The following is a 16519-nucleotide window of genomic DNA, read 5'->3' on the forward strand; positions in this document are numbered from 1 at the left end:
CTCTGCACTACTGTTCACGTATTATGTGTTACTAATATGAAAAGGCATTTAAATAAAAAGATACTCAGGTAGCATGGCGAGAGCAAGCATGAACAAGAATAAAATCTACAAATAACACGAAATGCGACAAACTCTGTGGAGAACTTTCATTGCAGGGGAAAACAAGGATGAAAGAGGATTCATACTTCCATTGATGGTCTTGCTGATATGATTTACACCATGATGCATCTAAAATGAAAATTACTTGACCCAGCACATAATTCGAACTCAGTTTTAAATAAGTTCCTAATGGTGCTGGTTTCATGCAGTAAATAAGACCTGCATTCTGACACCTTTCTAGCCGTGATACCACACTGCAAGATTGTGTCAACTGTTAACTTGCTTAGTCACACAACTACAATGAAAAGCAGGAAGGCTATTACCTGGTTCAGTAACCTAAATGGGCTAGGAAGTTTTACAGAACGACTGTTATGCTTTTATTTAGTCCTGGGCATTAACAAGCAGTCTATTCAGTGTAATCCAAAAAAAGAGTCCTAACTTAGTCAATCTATGCCACTCCGATAAGTTATACTTTGTGTGCCCCCTACACAGCCCACGACTACTACCTTAGCTGTAGGTATGTATGGCTGACTCAATTAACTTTACCAAAATATCCCCAGTGTTATGTGTAGGGGTATCTTCGTGCACGATGGGTGGATCACGGTCAGGCATTGTAACACCTTCTGAGTTTTATGAATTCTTTCAAATTGTGTGCAAAGCGCGCCAATGATTTTTTTGTACGATTCTGACACGTCACACGAGAACACAAGGGATGGCCCAATTAGATGGATTATACTACTAATAAAAACGAAATACACAATTTGTCTATAACCATTCGAGTGTTAGTAAAGTTGTGTAAGCATCATTTGCTCTCCAAAAGTGCTTCACAAATGTAATATACCATACAGGAAATCTGCAGTTAAACAAAACAGTATAGTTAAAACGATCCCCACGTTAACAATTGAAAGAGCAGTTAACGTAACCTGTTGACTAACTGGGGAGCAGCAGATGTATTGAGGATTCCCGAAAATATTGTGGGCAGGTGCTTAACTAGTCCCACATTGAGTTTTGCTAGGGGGAGGGGCTGGGCAGGGCTTTCTATGCAGGCTGCGTTTTGTTCAGACAAGCTTACTGCAGCAGGTCACGGGACAAAGACCACATAAACAGCATCTGGGGATTTTCAATTACAGGCCCTCACCCAGCATGCCTGCACTGTAATCTCTACCAGATGAGGCCCAGGCCTCTCTATTTTCAATAATTCACACACTGTGTACACATAACATGACAATACGGGCATTCATGCCGCCGCCTGATTCGCAGATCAAAGCCCCCGAATGGCCAGCTGTAAGCACGCTTACTGCTGAATAATTCATTCTTTTCACGGGCTTGAAAAACGCTCAGCGGGTCTTGGCAGGCAGGCGCTCTTTCCTATGTGCTATGCTAAACTAAAAATGTAAAAAGAATCTGTAGGAGAGTAGGGTCTGCTATCCTATGGTCACCCCAATTTTTGCTTTTTGCTTCACTGGTTTTCGACTTACTGAGGCTGTGGGCCTGCTAATCAGACCCCCAGCCTGCTGTTCTCTCTCTAAATTTATAATACATGTGCTATAGGTACATACCACAATTGGAAATGGACTCCTTGTTAGCCCCTGTACCATGCACTATAGGTGCTCAGGGCATAGGTGCCACCAAGGCCTACCAGGGGCTGAAGCATAGCTTTTGCCACCCCTGGCTGGTTCTTAAATTGACACAACTGGCTGATCACTCAGCTGGGGCAAGTGGGTGTAATCACCCCTTGCTTAGATATAGTATACCTATATCTAAACCTATATCTGGACACATATATAGCCTGTGAGTCACTCCTATGGAAGGCCTCATCAATCCTGGAGGCAGAGTGCGTGGTTTTATGTGAGATGGAGCTCTGGCATGAGCTGAGCCTGTCTGCAGCTGTCGGGAACAACTCCCTAAGCTGATCCGGGATAATGCCATACCATATACTCTTAAGCGCCTTATAATCCTCGCGGTTATATAGCAACTTTGGTTTGGCTTTATCAAAACATGTCGTGTAAGGTGTCATACGAATTGGAATACTACCCCCTCGCCAGTTCTGGCGACGGGGGTAGCATTCCACCCTTCTAGAGGGAGAAGACATGTTACTTTACTGAAACGCGGTTGATTTAAAATGAGCCTCAGATCCACAAAATGGATGCCCCTGCCACAGACACGGGTCTGGCCTCCTGCTGCTGACCGAAACCCGGCAGAGGAGGCCTGGACAAAGAGTTTCCTGTCACAGGGCGGTGTCAAACCACCCCAGACAGGAGATAGTGGATTGGAGTAGGGAGGTTTCAAAGAAACCAGACACTGCCTGGGGAGCACAAGGCTGCCCCTTGCAGGATCCGGCCAAACCGGTTCTGGGGCCTCCCAGCCCCTGTCCCAGCGCGGCCAGGATCAAAGGAGAGGGGTGTAACCACCCCCTTCCTGGGTCCCACCCATAGGAGGGGACCTAGCAGGATGTCCAACCCCCTAGATTCGAATAAGAGGGGGAGCAGTCCCAACGGACTTCAGATCATCCTGAAGAAACATAAGAAACGAAATCTGGACCCTTCGACTTTCTACACGACGTGAGAAGACTGAAGAATCTCCCTTGTGGTCAAGGAGTGACCACCCTGTGCAAACAGGCACCATCCAGCCCTCGACCCTTGCTTTGTTGCAGTTCCCGCCGGAACTCGAGCGACAGAGATCGACGAGATCAAGCTTGCCTGCCTTCTACCTGCCCGATCCACAGTCCCTGCAGAGCTGAGACCCGTGGAGGCGACCGGAAGCGTGGGGCACGCCATCTTGAAAAGGCCACGAGACGCTGACCGTGCAGCCCACGAGTGACCCTCGAAGCTGTACACCGGGGTTTGAGAAGCCCCAGCCCCGAGCTCCACTTGCACCAAAGCTCACCCCTCCACACTCGACGAGTGCTGCGTGGGGCCCTTCTGCCTGTGTGTGCTCGACGCGTTGGCCCGGTCACTTGCCAGCTGGCTTGTGGCCCCTGTGCCGACGAAACTTGAAATACGACTCGCTTTTCTGGTTGCTCCAGATCTGCACCAGCTCCTGTGAAAAGGAGCACCCACTCTGACCCTCCTGGTTCGAGTGATAAGCAATCTCCCGGTTCCGCGTGGATTGCTTTTGCCAAGTGCTGTTTGCTGCAATCTTGAAGCCGACGGTGCTGACGGCGAGAGCCTACGTGGGACAGATCGTGACCTGCTCCTGGACGTCGCAGATGCCCCAGAGCCCACGTGACAGCGGAGAGAAGCCTATCGACAACCGCCTGATTGCGCCCGACATTGCCTGGTTCCGTCCTGGTTCCACCCTGGTCACTGCTGAGTGACCCAGACTCTGTCCCCTCTGCTTTCAGGTACTTTTCTACTTCGATCCACCCTTGGATCGCACCGGACACTTCTGCTTCACAGCGCCTGCAGCTGCAACAGCTCCAAGCACCAAGAACCTGCGTGACAGAACCCGACGCCACTTCGACCCTGTGCACCCACGGCCTGTGGGTGAGGTAACTTTGCAACGCCGGTGTCTTTACACTGGTACACACCTCTAGGGTCTGTGTCTAAAGTTTTGTGTTCCTAGGTTCAGCGGAAGTATCATTTAATTCACTTTAACTAACTTTTACGCACCATTGACATTACATTGGTGCGCGCCGCACTTTCCGTGCTGCACCCGTCTCCTGTGGGCTACTCCCGACTTCTTCATTGCTTGTCCTGACTGCTCCCAGCGAATCTCTAGGCCCTAGGCCTAACCATTGCTCGATAAGTGTTACTTATACCATTTTTTTAGTATATGGTCTGAGTGGCCCCCCGCCCTCAGCCATAATTGTGCCAACTTTATATGTTTAACAGTGCTTTTGATTTAACGCTTGTGCCCCTTTCCTCATAAAGAGTACTGGGGAGTAATTTAGAAATAAATACATATATTTTTACAATATATACTTGTGTGGTGTCCTTTCATTTGATTACAGGATTGTATGTGGTAAAACAGCTCGCTTAACACGACCTCTTAAGTTAAGCCTTTAAGGCTGCTTAGTCCATGCTACCATTAGGATAGCTTGTCTACAAGGTTGACTTACAACCTGACATCTTTGGGGTTTGTTTGGACTGATACCCAGTGGTTCCAGAATTGGAAACACTACATATCAGGCCAACTTCTCACATTGGTGTGCAGCGGTGCGGATTTGAGCTTGCTGTTTGTTTTACCATTGCAATCTTTATCAAATTGAAAGATCACATCAAGTACCTCTAGGTACATATAAATCAAAAGCTTAGCATATTAAGTTCTACTGAACTTAGTAGTTGTAGGTTAAAGGGATTAGCACACCCTGACTACAACTCACTAGCAAGGTACAGTAGGAAACCACTTAGTGTAGGTAAGTGCACCACTTACACCTCACTAGCAGTCATGTCTGATGCAGATAGAGCCTCAGGCTCTGCTCCTGTAGAAGTTGATCCTATAGGGACAACATCCAGATATGACAACCTTAGCCACAAAGACCTGAGTGCCTTGTGCACAGCCAGGGGGCTAAAAAAGGGCAGAGGCCCTACCATTCCTTCCCTAATAGCTCTCCTAGAAAAGGATGATCTAGATAAGGTGAGTCAGGCTCCCTTAGATTCAGGTGAAGGGAACAACTCCCCTGAGAATGAGAATCTTCCAGAAGAAGAAGAGGAGGAGGAAGAGGAAGAGGAAGGCTCTGATTTAGAAGAGCCTGAAGATCAGGATCAGAGGGGAAACCAGGTACAGGTTGCCAGCCTTAACCAGGCCAACTTGGACCTACATGGGAATGGGGAGGGCCAGCACCACCCCAGATCTCATAACCAAATTCTCCCAGGTAATAGGAGGGAGAGGTCTCTATCAGGGGACTCTCACCTTTCTAGTGCCTCAAGAGAATCTCAAAGAGGGATGACTTCCTCCCAGAGAAAAGAGCATAGGGCCAGAATGAGGGCTGTCCAACTCCAGATAGAGAGGGAAGAGGTAGCCCTGGCTCAAGCTAAGCTTACCTTGGAACAAGCTAAACTTACCTTGGCAAGGGAGAAAAAAATAAGTGGCTTAGATGCCACTGGTGGCAGCAAAATTCCTAAAGAAAAAGACAGGGCCTATGACAATAGAAACCTGACAAAAATTGTGCCCCCCTACAAGGAAGGGGATGATATCCACAAATGGATGACTGCTCTTGAGAGGGCCTGCATGGTACAGCAGGTCCCTGAGGATCAGTGGGCAGCAATTTTATGGTACTCCTTTTCTGAGAAAGGGAGGGACAGGCTCCTCACTGTTAGACCTGAGGATGCCAAAAACTACTCTGTTCTGAAGAGTGCTCTTATTGAAGGGTTTGGCCTAACCACTGAGCAATACAGGTTGTTGTTCAGAGACACCCAAAAAGCACAGACTCAGGACTGGACTGATTTTGTAGATTGTGCCACTAAGGCTCTGGAGGGTTGGCTGCAGGGAAGTAAAGTTTCAGACTATACAGGATTGTACAATCTTATGATGAGAGAACAGATCCTTAATAACTGTCAGAACCAGCTGTTGCATCAATACCTTGTTGACTCTGATTTGACCTCTCCCCAAGAATTGGGAAAGAAGGCAGACAAATGGGTCAGAACAAGGATTAAGCAGAAAAACCAGAACCAAGGTGACCAGAAGAAAACAGACCAGAAGGGTGGGAATCAGAAAGATAAAGAAAAGGACCAGAAGTCTTCAGGCCCCCAAACTAGCAATAAGGAGGGGGGTTCCCAAAATGGAAACAAGAAAAAGAAGAATGATGGCCCAAAGAAACCTTGGTGTAATACCTGCAAATCAGTTTCACACTGGGGCAGTGAATGCACTAAGAAAAATCCAGTCCCCACCACTGCAGCTCCTAAAGCACCTGCACCCCCTAGTACAGTTAACAGTGGTGGTACACAGCCAAAGGGTTTAGTAGGGTTGACCCTGGGTACTGAGGTGGAATCTGGCCTAGTCAGAATCCCCACACAGGCAGTTCTCCTATATGATGTGGACTTATCTTTGCCCACTGCAGTAAGCCCCAGTAACCTGGGCAAATATAGGCAGACTCCCTTAATTAATGAGAAACTGGCTCAGGCCTACAGGGACACTTGTGCCAGTGTCACAATGGTGACACCTGGCTTTGTGGATCCTGGACAGATTGTACTAGGTGAAAGTTACCTAGTGACCAATGCAAGCAACTCCACTACTTCCCATAGTGTGGCTGTTGTGAACTTCTCCTGGGGAGGGGTAGATGGCCTAAAGAAAGTTGTTGTGAGTGCAGACCTCCCAGTAGACTGTCTGTTAGGCAATGATCTTGAAAGCTCAGTTTGGTCAGAAGTGGAGTACAGGACTCATGCAGAAATGCTAGGGATTTCAGCTCATGTCCTTGCAGTGACAAGGTCTCAGGCTAAGAAGTGCCTTCCTGAACCAGTGGTGGATCTTGAAACAATAGACCAACCACAACCCAAGAGGAGGAGCAAGAGGGTTAAGGCTGTGCCTTCCCACTTGCCCCAGGTTGAGGATCAAGTTTCACAGGAAACTGATTCTGCAGTCCAAGAGGAGACTGTCCCAGATGAGCTTGAACCTGAACAGGTTGAGTTTCTGGGGACAGGGGGACCCTCAAGGGCAGACCTGGGGCAGGCCCAATTAGATTGCCCTTCACTTGAACCCCTCAGACAGCAAGCTGCTGCTGAGGCTGCAGGGAATGCTCAAGGTACCCATAAGGTGTATTGGGATGAAGGGCTCCTTTATTCAGAGGCTAGAGACCCCAAGCCTGGCACCACCAGGAGGTTGGTTATACCTTTGAAGTTTAGGGGCTTCCTTCTTACCTTGGCCCATGATATTCCCCTTGCAGGACACTTAGGCCAGAATAAGACTTGGGACAGGCTTGTTCCACACTTTCACTGGCCTCACATGTCAGAAAATGTCAAGGAGTTTTGTCGCTCCTGTGTCACTTGCCAAGCCAGTGGTAAGTCAGGTGGCACAACAAAGGCCCCCCTGATACCACTACCTGTGGTGGGGGTACCCTTTGAAAGAGTTGGAATAGACATTGTGGGTCCCATGGATCCTCAAACAGCATCTGGGCACAGATTTATACTGGTGGTAGTGGATCATGCCACCAGGTACCCAGAGGCAATTCCCCTGAGGACCACCACAGCTCCTGTGGTGGCAAAAGCCCTCATTGCAGTTTTCTCAAGAGTGGGCTTTCCAAAGGAGGTTCTTTCAGACAGAGGTACTAACTTTATGTCTGGATACTTAAAAGCAATGTGGAAAGAGTGTGGAGTAAACTATAAGTTTACCACACCCTACCATCCACAGTGCAATGGGCTTGTGGAAAGGTTCAACAAGACCCTAAAGGGAATGATAAAAGGTTTACCAGAGAAGCTTAGGCGGAAATGGGACATCCTTTTACCCTGCTTGCTCTTTGCTTACAGAGAGGTCCCACAGAAGGGGGTTGGCTACAGCCCTTTTGAACTTTTGTTTGGCCACCCTGTAAGAGGTCCATTGAGTTTGGTGAAGGAAGGATGGGAGTTACCTCTCAAAAAGCCTAAGCTAGACATTGTGGACTATGTACTTGGTCTCCGCTCCAGGATGGCTGAATACATGGAGAGAGCATCCAAAAACCTTGAGGCCAGTCAGGAATTACAGAAAGCCTGGCATGACCAAAAGGCTGTTATGGTTGAGTTCCAGCCAGGACAGAAGGTGTGGGTGTTGGACCCAGTGGGGCCAGCAGCTCTCCAGGACAAATGGACTGGACCCTACCCTATCATTGAAAAGAAGGGAGAAGTCACCTACTTGGTTGACTTTGGTACCCCTAGGAGCCCCCACAGGGTGCTCCATGTGAACAGATTGAAAGCATTTGTTGACAGGGAGGACATGAGTCTCCTCATGGCCACAGATGGGGAACAGGAGGAAGAGAGTGACCCTCTCCCAGACCTGCTTTCCCAGAACCCTGATGATGGTTCAGTTGATGGAGTAGCCTTGGCAGGCAGCCTCACTGAGCAGCAACAGGTGGACTGCAGACAGGTGTTGCAGGCCCACAGACAATTGTTTTCACTCACACCCAGTCAGACTAACTGGTGCACCCATGAGGTGGACACTGGTGACAATCTGCCTGTGAAGAATAAGATCTACAGGCAACCTGACCATGTCAGGGATTGTATAAAGGCTGAGGTGCAAAAGATGTTGGAGCTTGGAGTGATTGAGCCATCAGAGAGCCCATGGGCTAGCCCAGTGGTCCTTGTGCCAAAACCTCATACCAAAGATGGGAAGAGAGAAATGAGGTTTTGTGTGGACTACAGAGGTCTCAATGCTGTCACTAGGACAGATGCTCATCCCATTCCAAGAGCAGATGAGCTCATTGATAAATTGGCTTCTGCCAAGTTTCTGAGCACATTTGATTTGACAGCTGGCTACTGGCAAATCAGACTAGCTGAGGAGTCAAAAGCCAAAACAGCATTTTCGACCCCTAGTGGACATTATCAATTTGTGGTAATGCCCTTTGGCTTGAAGAATGCACCTGCCACTTTCCAAAGGTTGGTGAACCAAGTCCTTGCTGGGTTGGATGACTTTTGTGCAGCATATCTAGATGATATTGCTGTCTTTAGCTCCACCTGGGAGGATCACCTGATCCACCTGAAGAAGGTTCTGGAGGCCCTGCAAAAGGCAGGCCTGACTATCAAGGCTACTAAGTGCCAGATAGGGCAGAGCAAGGTTGTGTACTTGGGCCACCTAGTAGGTGGGGGTCAAGTTCAACCACTGGAGAGCAAGATCCAGACCATACAGGACTGGGCTCCTCCAACTACCCAGACACAAGTCAGAGCCTTCTTGGGCCTGACTGGGTATTACAGAAAATTTGTAAAGAACTATGGGTCCATTGTGACACCATTGAATGACTTGACATCCAAGAAGATGCCCAAAAAGGTTCAGTGGACAGTTAGCTGTCAAAAGGCATTTGATGACCTGAAGAAGGCCATGTGCTCTGCACCTATCCTGAAGAGTCCTGACTACTCCAAACAGTTCATTGTACAGACAGATGCTTCTGAGTTGGGGGTGGGAGCTGTGCTTTCACAACTTAATCAAGATGGTCAAGACCAGCCCATTGCTTTTATTAGCAGAAGGCTGACCCCCAGGGAGAAACGTTGGTCAGCTATTGAGAGGGAGGCCTTTGCTGTGGTTTGGGCCCTGAAGAAGTTGAGGCCATACTTGTTTGGCACTCACTTCCTAATTCAGACAGACCATAAGCCCCTCTTGTGGCTAAATCAGATGAAGGGTGAAAATCCCAAACTGCTCAGGTGGTCCATTTCCCTACAGGGGATGGACTTTACAGTGGAGCACCGCCCAGGGACTGACCATGGTAATGCAGATGGTCTCTCCAGGTACTTCCACTTAGAACATGAAGACTTATCTGGTCAAGGTTAAGTTTAATGTCCCTGCGTTTGGGGGGGGGTTATGTAGGAGAGTAGGGTCTGCTATCCTATGGTCACCCCAATTTTTGCTTTTTGCTTCACTGGTTTTCGACTTACTGAGGCTGTGGGCCTGCTAATCAGACCCCCAGCCTGCTGTTCTCTCTCTAAATTTATAATACATGTGCTATAGGTACATACCACAATTGGAAATGGACTCCTTGTTAGCCCCTGTACCATGCACTATAGGTGCTCAGGGCATAGGTGCCACCAAGGCCTACCAGGGGCTGAAGCATAGCTTTTGCCACCCCTGGCTGGTTCTTAAATTGACACAACTGGCTGATCACTCAGCTGGGGCAAGTGGGTGTAATCACCCCTTGCTTAGATATAGTATACCTATATCTAAACCTATATCTGGACACATATATAGCCTGTGAGTCACTCCTATGGAAGGCCTCATCAATCCTGGAGGCAGAGTGCGTGGTTTTATGTGAGATGGAGCTCTGGCATGAGCTGAGCCTGTCTGCAGCTGTCGGGAACAACTCCCTAAGCTGATCCGGGATAATGCCATACCATATACTCTTAAGCGCCTTATAATCCTCGCGGTTATATAGCAACTTTGGTTTGGCTTTATCAAAACATGTCGTGTAAGGTGTCATACGAATTGGAATACTACCCCCTCGCCAGTTCTGGCGACGGGGGTAGCATTCCACCCTTCTAGAGGGAGAAGACATGTTACTTTACTGAAACGCGGTTGATTTAAAATGAGCCTCAGATCCACAAAATGGATGCCCCTGCCACAGACACGGGTCTGGCCTCCTGCTGCTGACCGAAACCCGGCAGAGGAGGCCTGGACAAAGAGTTTCCTGTCACAGGGCGGTGTCAAACCACCCCAGACAGGAGATAGTGGATTGGAGTAGGGAGGTTTCAAAGAAACCAGACACTGCCTGGGGAGCACAAGGCTGCCCCTTGCAGGATCCGGCCAAACCGGTTCTGGGGCCTCCCAGCCCCTGTCCCAGCGCGGCCAGGATCAAAGGAGAGGGGTGTAACCACCCCCTTCCTGGGTCCCACCCATAGGAGGGGACCTAGCAGGATGTCCAACCCCCTAGATTCGAATAAGAGGGGGAGCAGTCCCAACGGACTTCAGATCATCCTGAAGAAACATAAGAAACGAAATCTGGACCCTTCGACTTTCTACACGACGTGAGAAGACTGAAGAATCTCCCTTGTGGTCAAGGAGTGACCACCCTGTGCAAACAGGCACCATCCAGCCCTCGACCCTTGCTTTGTTGCAGTTCCCGCCGGAACTCGAGCGACAGAGATCGACGAGATCAAGCTTGCCTGCCTTCTACCTGCCCGATCCACAGTCCCTGCAGAGCTGAGACCCGTGGAGGCGACCGGAAGCGTGGGGCACGCCATCTTGAAAAGGCCACGAGACGCTGACCGTGCAGCCCACGAGTGACCCTCGAAGCTGTACACCGGGGTTTGAGAAGCCCCAGCCCCGAGCTCCACTTGCACCAAAGCTCACCCCTCCACACTCGACGAGTGCTGCGTGGGGCCCTTCTGCCTGTGTGTGCTCGACGCGTTGGCCCGGTCACTTGCCAGCTGGCTTGTGGCCCCTGTGCCGACGAAACTTGAAATACGACTCGCTTTTCTGGTTGCTCCAGATCTGCACCAGCTCCTGTGAAAAGGAGCACCCACTCTGACCCTCCTGGTTCGAGTGATAAGCAATCTCCCGGTTCCGCGTGGATTGCTTTTGCCAAGTGCTGTTTGCTGCAATCTTGAAGCCGACGGTGCTGACGGCGAGAGCCTACGTGGGACAGATCGTGACCTGCTCCTGGACGTCGCAGATGCCCCAGAGCCCACGTGACAGCGGAGAGAAGCCTATCGACAACCGCCTGATTGCGCCCGACATTGCCTGGTTCCGTCCTGGTTCCACCCTGGTCACTGCTGAGTGACCCAGACTCTGTCCCCTCTGCTTTCAGGTACTTTTCTACTTCGATCCACCCTTGGATCGCACCGGACACTTCTGCTTCACAGCGCCTGCAGCTGCAACAGCTCCAAGCACCAAGAACCTGCGTGACAGAACCCGACGCCACTTCGACCCTGTGCACCCACGGCCTGTGGGTGAGGTAACTTTGCAACGCCGGTGTCTTTACACTGGTACACACCTCTAGGGTCTGTGTCTAAAGTTTTGTGTTCCTAGGTTCAGCGGAAGTATCATTTAATTCACTTTAACTAACTTTTACGCACCATTGACATTACATTGGTGCGCGCCGCACTTTCCGTGCTGCACCCGTCTCCTGTGGGCTACTCCCGACTTCTTCATTGCTTGTCCTGACTGCTCCCAGCGAATCTCTAGGCCCTAGGCCTAACCATTGCTCGATAAGTGTTACTTATACCATTTTTTTAGTATATGGTCTGAGTGGCCCCCCGCCCTCAGCCATAATTGTGCCAACTTTATATGTTTAACAGTGCTTTTGATTTAACGCTTGTGCCCCTTTCCTCATAAAGAGTACTGGGGAGTAATTTAGAAATAAATACATATATTTTTACAATATATACTTGTGTGGTGTCCTTTCATTTGATTACAGGATTGTATGTGGTAAAACAGCTCGCTTAACACGACCTCTTAAGTTAAGCCTTTAAGGCTGCTTAGTCCATGCTACCATTAGGATAGCTTGTCTACAAGGTTGACTTACAACCTGACATCTTTGGGGTTTGTTTGGACTGATACCCAGTGGTTCCAGAATTGGAAACACTACATATCAGGCCAACTTCTCACAGAATCGCAGTCCGCAAACTGAGAAACAGATCCAACTCTTTAAAGGTGTATTTACAAGTATTCAGTCGCCGGATTCGAAAGCACTCAACGCAGAATGCAATGGTGAACGCGCTTGCGCCATCTGGATTGCATTACACGGGCACTCTCACAGCTCCTAATTAAGATTAATCACTCTCCGTGCTCGTTCGCGCACAGAATATGCCATGACACTAACATCAATGACGGACGAAAAGTAAATATAGCCTATCACGTCAAGGCTACTAAATAGACAGCACAGCGAAGACGAATCACTAGGCAGATGCCATAAAACACTAAGGAATGTGTCTGGCCAGAGCCCTACAGATCCTTTTTTTTTCTTTAACATTAGGATCTCGGAAGCTCCGCTCCCACTTCGTGGTGGCCGAGGCCCGAGCCCTAAAAATGAATGGAATCATACCTCCCGTAAGGGTTGAGAGACAAAATAATACACCTTGTGCATGAAGGAAACCTAGGGAGAAGTTTAACAAAGACTAGGCTTGGGGAACATTACTGGATTCCTAACATGGACTCTATGGTCGAAGCTAAAGTCAAGAACTGCAACATATGCGCCAACAGTGACAAAGCCAAACACACCCAGAGGGCACCACTATACCAGGTTTCCATCCATGACAAACTGTGGGATAAACTTGACTTGACATCCTCTGCCCTGTCAATAAAAGAGGTGTCATCAAAAGATTTGCATTTGTACTAACTGGCTACCACTCACATTGGGTCGTCATCAAAATGGTGAACCAAATCAAAACTGATATTATCATTAATTTTCTGCGATAAATTTTTGCTGCAGAAGGCATACCATCCACCCTGGCCACAGACAATGGAGTACAGTTCACCTCTTCAGCTATGATAAGTTCCCTAACCAGATTAGTCATTACCCACTTAAAAACTGCTTTGTACTGCCCTCAGGCCAATGGCTTGGTCGAAAGGGTAAACAGGATGATAAAAGAGAACATACAACTAGCCTGCATCAACCATCTACCTGTAGAACGGACTCTACAAGATATGCTCTGGACGTATAACACTACTTCCAACCTTGTTATTGGTATCTCCCCTTTATCATCCCACAGAAGACGAAAACCCAGTACAAAATTCTTCCCCAACTGGATTGGGGGGGGCGCAGAAGTTACGGTACACGCATCTGATACTACAAAATCTAAAATTGCCTCCAATCAGGCCAAGTACAACACTCAATACGATTACAAGCACTGCCTCGAACCCCAGAGGTGGGCAGTAGGAGACTGGGTGTCTGTGAAAAGACCCACACACTTTGGAGATAATGAATCCAAAAGAATCATTAAGATCAAAAACAACACTGTGGTCCTCGAGAATGGTCAGAATTGGAGCATGGACCGATTAACGAGGAACCAAGGCCCGGAAGTCATACCTCCCAATAACTCCCCGACTGACCCAGAGGACTTTCCGACTCACCAAAGAAGCAGTATCAAAAGGTCCATAACTCCAAGTAAATGGCATAAAGACTTTGTAATGCAATAACTTTAACTTTGAATTTTCTTCCTTGCTGTTTAGGGGGGAGATGTGTTATATTTTGATTTCCTTATTTATATTTATTATAGTTGGGCACTTTGGGAAACTTGATATTAGCCTTTCCCTTGCCCCCCCTCATCTCCTTACCTAATGGTACATTCCTTCCGTTGGGCTAGAGTGCCTTGGAATGTTGACGGAAGCAGCCTGACTGAGAGGAGCAGAGTGTGATGTGCCCTGTGCTCTGAGAACTTGTTGGCGGCAGAGTGGAGGCTGTAATAAAGAAGTTATTAACTAAACTTCGATTCAGTCTTCATTATAACAAAAACTATATGATTCTTCATCATCCGGAGAAAAATCAGAATCCGGCTGAATATTTTTCAAGAGTGCTGCTTCAATGCCTTCGTACCCCATCTAAGAGAGTGGAGACCTACATCAATTTTATTGTGAATTCGGGCTCACCAACTGCCATGTCTTTAGAACAAATTGTCACTGCCACAAGCTAAGATAGTGACATGTTAAGATTAAAAGACATTATTGCTCAACAATCGTGGAACCAGCACTCCAGAACCTTTCATTAATGACAGTGAGTATTTGAGGTTAAAACATGTAAGAGATGAACTTTCAGTGACTCAAGAAAGCCTCATTCTGCAAGGTACACACATTGTTATTCCTCAGAGTTTACAACAACAGGTAATCAATAGTACCCATGAGGGACACCGAGGAATAGTTGCCTCCAAGAGAGCTTTTCGTGACCAAGTCTGGTTTCTGTATCTCAATGAAAGGGTCAAAAAATAATTAAAGACTACTCATATATGCAACTGTCTCTCAAGTCATTCAGGACTCTTTGAACATGTCACAATTGCCACATCATGCATGGGAGAAAGTTGATATTGATTTCTTTGGTCCTTTTGAGAATGGACAACATCTTCTAGTCAATGTTGAGTGATACTCTCATTATAAACTAGATTGCATTTCAGTGATCTGGGGTGTACCTGCAGTAATAAAGTCTGACAATGGCCCACCCTTCAAAAGTTAAGAATTTAAAGACTTTCTAAATCACCTTAATATAAAGCATCAAAAATCACTACTCTATTGCCCCAGGCCAATGGCCTGGTAGAATAGTTCATGAGTACTCTAAAGAAAGCTGTTTAGTGTGCTGCATTGGAGAAGCTCGAACACAAAGCTGTTTTGAATATTGTTATTGTTATTGTTATAGTGGATTTATATAGCGCCGGGTTTCCTACAGGTCTCAGGGCCCTTTGACCACAGAACATAACATCCGGGATATAAAAAGGGTGGAGTACTTAAGCTAAGCTGAGTGCTGTTCTGAACAAGTTTGTTTTCAAGGCTTTCCTGAAACGGAGTAGATTCCCCTTCTTTCGGAGTGTCTCAGGCAGGGCGTTCCAAAGGTTCGGTAGTAAAACCGAGAAGGATCTCCCTCCCATTGTGGCCAGTTTAAAACGAGGACATACAAGGAGTTTGGCATCAGAGGACCTAAGATTTCTTTCCGGTCTATATATCTCAATCCGTTCCTTGATGTAGGTCGGGGCCTTCCCATAGATGGCTTTGTGGGCTATACAGAGGCTTTTAAAAACGGACCTCTGTCCAATTGGCAGCCAGTGTAGACTTTTTAGTAGTGGAGAGGCATGCGTTCTCCGCGGAAGGTTGAAAATAAGTCTAGCGGCGTCGTTTAGGACTACCTGAAGTCTGTTTGTTAGCATTTTTGGCAGGCCTAAGTAGAGCGCATTGCCATAGTCGAGTCTTGACACTATGGTGGCCGAGACCACTGTGCGTAGCATCGACTGGGAGAGTAGAGGGACTAGTTTGCGCAACTGTCTTAGAAGACCTGTACAAGTGCCAACCACGGTGGAAACCTGGTTGGTCATTGAGAGGGCACTGTCCAATTTAATGCCCAGACTTTTGACCGTGGCTGCTGGCTGTGGGGTTGGGCCCAGCTCCTGGGGCCAGAACATGTCACTCCAGGAGGAGCACTTGGATGGTACTATCAGCACCTCTGTCTTTTCGGGGTTAATTTTAAGCTGGTTGGTGGACATCCAGTGGACCGTATATCTAAGTATGTCCTGAGCGTGTGACTGGGCTTGTGCTGTGTCATCTATGCCCAGCAGCAGCTGTGTGTCGTCAGCATAGTTGAACACCCGACAGCCCATCCCCGCTAGTGTGTTAATCAGGGGCTGTAGATATATGTTAAACAGGAGTGGGGATAGAGCTGAGCCCTGGGGGATGCCACAAGTCAGACTTCCCACTCCTGATACACTATCTCCCATCTGGATTCTCTGGGTTCTCCCAGATAGAAATGATTCCAGCCACCGAAGGGCTAAACCCTGAATCCCAAACCCAGCCAGCCTGTTCAACAGAATGGAATGGCTGACAGTATCGAACGCCGCTGATAGGTCTAACAAAATCAGGGCGCTCGGTCTTTTACTGTCAGCCATCCTTCTGAGTTCGTCCAGCACCGAGAGCATGACCAACTCGCTGCTGTGATATGCACGGAAGCCTGCCTGCCTCTCATGGAGTAGATGGTTAGACTCCAGATAGCTTGACATAGATTTTAGTACATGTTGCTCGAGTACTTTGGAGAGGAAGGGCAGCTGGGATATGGGTCGATAATTTTTTAAGGCATTGGGATCTGCCCCCACTTTTTTTAGCAGCGGTCTTACACGAGCTTCTTTGAAGCTAGTGGGGAGCCTGCCAGTACTCAGGGATTTATTCAGTGTAGCTA

The sequence above is a fragment of the Lissotriton vulgaris genome, chromosome 5 (assembly GCF_964263255.1).
Source record: "Lissotriton vulgaris chromosome 5, aLisVul1.2, whole genome shotgun sequence".
Classification (NCBI taxonomy): domain Eukaryota; kingdom Metazoa; phylum Chordata; class Amphibia; order Caudata; family Salamandridae; genus Lissotriton; species Lissotriton vulgaris.